At 38.6% G+C, this 5,525-nt stretch overlaps 1 pseudogene across 1 annotated transcript; it reads right to left on the minus strand.

The window, feature by feature from the left end:
- Positions 1-2,496: 2,496 nt before the first annotated feature.
- Positions 2,497-5,022, minus strand: LOC308432105 (serine/threonine-protein kinase Sgk1-like; annotated as a pseudogene). Its single transcript has 2 exons — positions 4,057-5,022; positions 2,497-2,687 (listed from the first exon to the last, which is right to left on the minus strand). The product of its transcript is annotated as a serine/threonine-protein kinase Sgk1-like (transcript).
- Between the last annotated feature and the right edge of the window lie 503 nt (positions 5,023-5,525).

Consider the following 5,525-nt stretch of genomic DNA (forward strand, 5'->3'; position numbering starts at 1 on the left):
TCTTCTGGGAATTTCAAATGTCCAGAAATCTTTCCCTATTCCTCCTCTAAGTAGAATCAAGTATTCTAACCTAATTGTTCTGGTAAGAACCTAAAATAAGAGTGTTTGTCAACCTCCTTTTGGTTGCAACGTATAGTGTAGGTTGATGGTGACTGGCAGGTGGGGTGAACAGTGAATAAAGACCTAGAGTGCTGCTCTACACACCCTTCTTCTCTTTATTACAACTGTGGACAGAAAGGTCAATTTGCTTATTCTCTTTTGGTGTTATAGTAGTTTTCCTTTTTTGTTTTTTAATAAAAAGAAATGGTCAACTACTTTCAAATATCCATTTGTACACCACAGTTCTAATGCATAAAGTCAGCACTTCAGTCTGGTCAGGCTGGGTTTCTGCCTGTGATCCAAAAGAAGTATCTCATGCAGAAGGAAGATTAAAGAAAAGGAGGGCTCTATTGTTTCCTGGAATCTTAAAGACAGCAAGGCATTTCCATCTTCAGTATTGCTGAGTGTTTTGAGGAAAGGTCTTTGGAAAACTCAGGATTACTACAGTACAAAAGACTCTTTATCCCTTCTGAAAATTCTGGGTGTCTAGATAACAAAGATACAAAGAAAGTCCAAAGTAGAGTCATATCAGAAAATAAATTCAGCTTGGGTCATTTGGTGGAGCACTGGCCTGATTTTGTCTCATGCTCGCCATGCCAGTGATGAGGAGGATTATGAGTTGAAGGCCAGACTGTAAACTTCTGTGGGACCACCATTTCAAAGAAATGGTAGTCAAAGAAGCATGCATTGGAGTGGCTGAAGTCATAGACCTAGCAAAGTGTAATGAGATTAATTTATGAGAGAAAAAATGTCATTTTACTGTTGTCCAGACTATGTAAAGAATTCCTACAGTTTAACATCAAAAAATGCCAATATAAAATGGACAGGAAATATAATTTTTGAAACATGCATAAAAAACGATTAGTATCAAAACAAAACAGAAACAATATGAACAAATTAAGAAAAAATGAAGAAAAGGAAAAGTCTTCAGAAGCCTCAAGATCTCATGGCTACCACATGCAAACTGTTGTGCAGAACTCCATCAACTTGAGAAAATGTCAGTCTCGTACCTGCTTATGTCTCTGCTTTTTAAAATGCAACACACTGAAAATTGCATGGATGGTTGCTGTTGAATTGTATTGGTGGAAAGTACTTGCTCACTACCAGGTATTTTGCTATGCTCTGTGACTTGTGAGCAGCAAAGCTAAAACAGCAGATGAGTCTTGAGTTCACACTCATGCGAATGGGTTTTACTATAAGGCTTTTTTGAATGGGTTTTACTTTAAGGTTAAAGACAGTTCTGTCATAATAACTGTAAAGATAAACAGTACCATATATTAGAAGGGATTTGCAAACTTTTTATTTTATTTTCCTGTTTTATTCCTGTTCTTAAATATTCATTCACATCAACCACAAAAGCTTTGAAGCACAGAGAAAGCAAACAGCAATTATGTTTTTAAAAATATTTTTCAAGATATTATTGTAAACAAAAGTTGGTTTTATCACACACAAAAAAAAGTTGTGTGGTGAGGAAGAGGAATTGCACATATTATAACCATGTTCATTAGAGTACATTAAAATGATGGTTTACAAATAGGCCTGTAAGTTTAAATATACAGTGTTATACCCAATGTGCAAACTTTCTTTACAGGATACATACAACAATCAGGAATGAATGCAAAAGAAAGAGAACAAAGGGGAAACTCATAAATAATGTCCATTGTACAGGTGACATTTCAAACAAAAACACCAATGGCTTTGACTGACAACAGGGGCACTGGTCCATAAAAACCCTTTCTAAAAATAGAAATATTTGATGCAGCAATGTTTTCCTTATGAATCTGGATGCTTGTCATTGCAAGACCATTTCAATAGGTTTTAACTATATCTTACAAGACAGTATACATGTAAATTTGTCTTCCAAATGTGGAAGAAGCCAACAATGTCCCACGCTGTAGTGTCCTGCAAGTGTCACATTGATGCTTACAACAAAACTGTCTGTGATCAGGCATAGCTCACTCACACTACTGCACACACAGTAAATCCGCAAGGGGGAAAATACAGAACCAAGACAAGCAAACAAAAACAGAACACTCTGCGATAGAAAAAGCTTTGGAGCTAACATGATCTGAGAAAAGGCACATTGCAGGATATTCTTGATTACAGCTCAGACCTTCGGGAGATCCCTCTTAGACCTGCATCTTCCTTCTGAGACCAAGGTGTCTGTCTCATGCTCGTAGCACCATGATGGAAGGAAGAAATGAAGACCTCATAAGCTCACTGAGAGGAGGACCTGCTCTTTGGAAAGCTTCGGTCAAGCAGTGTGCGCGGAACTGCCAAGCTTCCAGGTGTGCAAATTCTCTTTTAAATGTTCTGTCAGCTGGCAACTCCACCAAAGGCTAACTAAAACACTTTAGAAAACGCTGAGCAAATCCTTCGGAATCGTCCTGGGAGTGTTCAGAGAAAGGGGTCCATGGGATGTGCGGAGGAGAAGCCAAGGAAGGTGTTTGCAGCCTCTTTCACATTGACAAGGATGCTGTCAAGGGACTGGCCGATTGAGCTGGGGACAGCTCCTCAGTAAACTCAGGATCAAAGTGCCGAAAGTCACTGGGCCCGCTCAAATTTCGGTTAAATGGGGGTGTGATCTTCTTTTTATTTATTTTTTAATGTTTTAGAGTTATGTTTTATTTTTTAACAACTTTATTTTTAAAAACAAAGATAAATGTACAAATTTTAAGCATTTTTGCTTAAAAGTATACAAATACATTTTTGTCAGTGCTTGGCTCTTTTTTTCAAAGGTTTGATAGTGTGCATTAAGGTCTTACTAGTTACAATGAGCATAAAGTACATGGAAAACAGGATGTAACCCCCACTTAGTTAAAGTTTTCTTGGTTTGTAAGGATTGAGCATAATGGTTTCTTTTTTTTTTTTTTTTTTTTTTTTTTTTTTTTTTTCTTTTTTCTTGAACTTTATACAGTCTGTGAGTTGTTTCTGGGGTATTCACAGCTTTCTGGGGTTAGCATCCCACTATCAGTGACTGCATATTATGTCTGTTCTTTTGTGACTGGGTTATCTCACTCAGAATGACATTCTCTAAATGCATCCATTTTCTTAAGTATTTCATAAAGTCAAGGTTTCTGATAGCTGAGTAGTACTACATTGTATAAATGTACCACAATTTCTGTATCCATTCATCTACTGAAGGACATCTGGGTTCTTCCAGCTTCTGGCTATTATAAATAGAGCTGCTATGAACATTGTGGTGCATGTGTCTTTGTTGTATAATGGCGTGTCTCTGGGGTTTATGCCCAGAAGTGGAATAACTGGATCTTCAGGTAGTACTATGTCCAATTTTCTGAGAAATCACCAAACTGATTTCCAGAGTGGTTTTACCAGTTTACAACCCCACAAACAGTAGAGAAGTGTTCCTCTTTCTCCATATCCTTGCCAGCATCTGCTGTCATCTGAGTTTTGGATCTTGGCTAATCTGACTGGTGTGAGGTGGAATCTCAGGGTTGTTTTGATTTGCATTTCCCTGATAGCTAAGAATATTGAACACTTCCTTAGATGCTTCTCAGCCATTCAATATTCCTCAATTGAGAACTTTTTGCTTAGCTCTGTACCCCATTTTTAATAGGGTTGTTTGATTCTATGGCATGAGATTCCTCATGTCTGAATCTTCTATTCTATTCTATTGATCCATGTGCCTATTTCTGTACCAGTACCATGCAGTTTTTAGCACAATTGTCTTATAGTATAGCTTGAGGTCAGAGATAGTGATTCCTGCAGATGTTTTCTTGTTGTTGAGGATGGATTTCGCTATTCTAACTCTTTTGTTATTCCAGATGAAATTGCACATTGCTCTTTCCAACTCAATGAAGAATTGGATTTGTATTTTAACGGGGATTGCATTGAATCTGTAGATTGCTTTTGGTAAGATGATCATTTTTAAAATGTTGATCCTTCCAATCCATGAGCATGGGAGATTTTTCCATTTTCTGAGATCTTCCTCAGTTTCTTATGAATGAGATCATCCCAGTTAATTAAAGAGAAGAAAATATGACTCTTTATCTCCATAAAGTCATCCTCTGAACCCAGCCTTTTGGTCCAGTCCTTCTGCAGGAGGCCGGGGTGCCTTGCTGAGTTTGTAATATTTGGTTTCAACTGGAGAGGCTTGTTCAGAATATTGTTATACATCTCAGTTGTGTTCCAGCTATAAAACGGAGGCAGGCCATAGAGCACCTCATACAAGGCAGTCCACTGTCCTGTCATACGGATGCTTATGGAGAAACTCAGGAGCAAAATACTCAGGTGTGCCACAGAAGGTGGACATTGTCCCGTTGTCCTCGATGTTTTCCTTGCAGAGTCCAAAGTCAATGAGGACAATGTGTCCCTGTGAGTCTAGGAGAATATTCTCTGATTTTAAGTCTCTATAAACGATGTTTAGGGAGTACAGATAACCCAAGACACTGGCTATTTCAGCTGCTTAGAAGCAAGCACATGTTTCCAGGAAACAGCGCTCCCTCTGGAGATTGTAGAACAGCTTTCCACCATGAACGTAATCTAGGACAAAGTAGAGTTTGTCAGCAGTCTGGAAAGAGAAGTGAAGGCCCACTGGGAAAGGGTGCTTCACACTCTTCAACATAGCATTCTGCTCTGACATAATATGCTTCTCCTCCTTCTTCTTCAGGATGGCTTTCTTCTGTAAAACTTTGACAGCATAGAAAGAACCTTTCCAAAACTGCCCTTTCCAATTACTGTCAAGAAGTGAATGTCAGAGGGTTTGGCATGGGGATTGAAGGACTGAACCATGTTGATTTGTTGAGAGCGACTTGGCGGAGGAGAGTGGTTGCTGTTCATTAGCTCGGGCTCCTGAGGTTCGGAGATTTTCAAAATGGACTGAACTTTAGGGTGTTTACATGCATAGGAATTGTTGGCAATCTTTTGAATAAAATCATTCAGGCCCATCCTTCCCTGTTTCATGAAAGTTCAGTCAGCTAGAGTCCAGGAGAGAGGACGCATGTCTCTGGAGACAAAATTTTGCTTAGAAGACATTCTACCAAACTCACCAAGGGTGCCGGAAATAGGCATGCCAAACTAAAACAAGATGTATGATACTCCAAATCATAGCAACCAGCCCAAGCCTTTTCCGTGCTTGGATTCTGCATAAACTATGAATTTGTTATTACTACTGAGTGCTTCCCAGCAATTATGTTTTAATAAGCAGTTATTTTATATATAAATAAATTAAGTTCCACAGTACAGAGGAGAAGATTGACAAATGAGTTCTCACTTATCAAACGAATAATGTCTGTATGACACTATTTATTTACTTATATTTGAGACAGAATTTCTCTAATTAGCCCAGACTGGCCTGGAACTGCCTATGTAGCTCAAACTAAATTTGAATTTCTGATCCTGCTACTTCAGCCCCATCCCACCCCCCAGCTACTGGGATTATAGTGTATGTCACTATAATTAGCTAA

This window comes from Micromys minutus (assembly GCF_963924665.1).
Source record: "Micromys minutus genome assembly, chromosome: 18".
NCBI classification, from domain to species: Eukaryota; Metazoa; Chordata; class Mammalia; order Rodentia; family Muridae; genus Micromys; species Micromys minutus.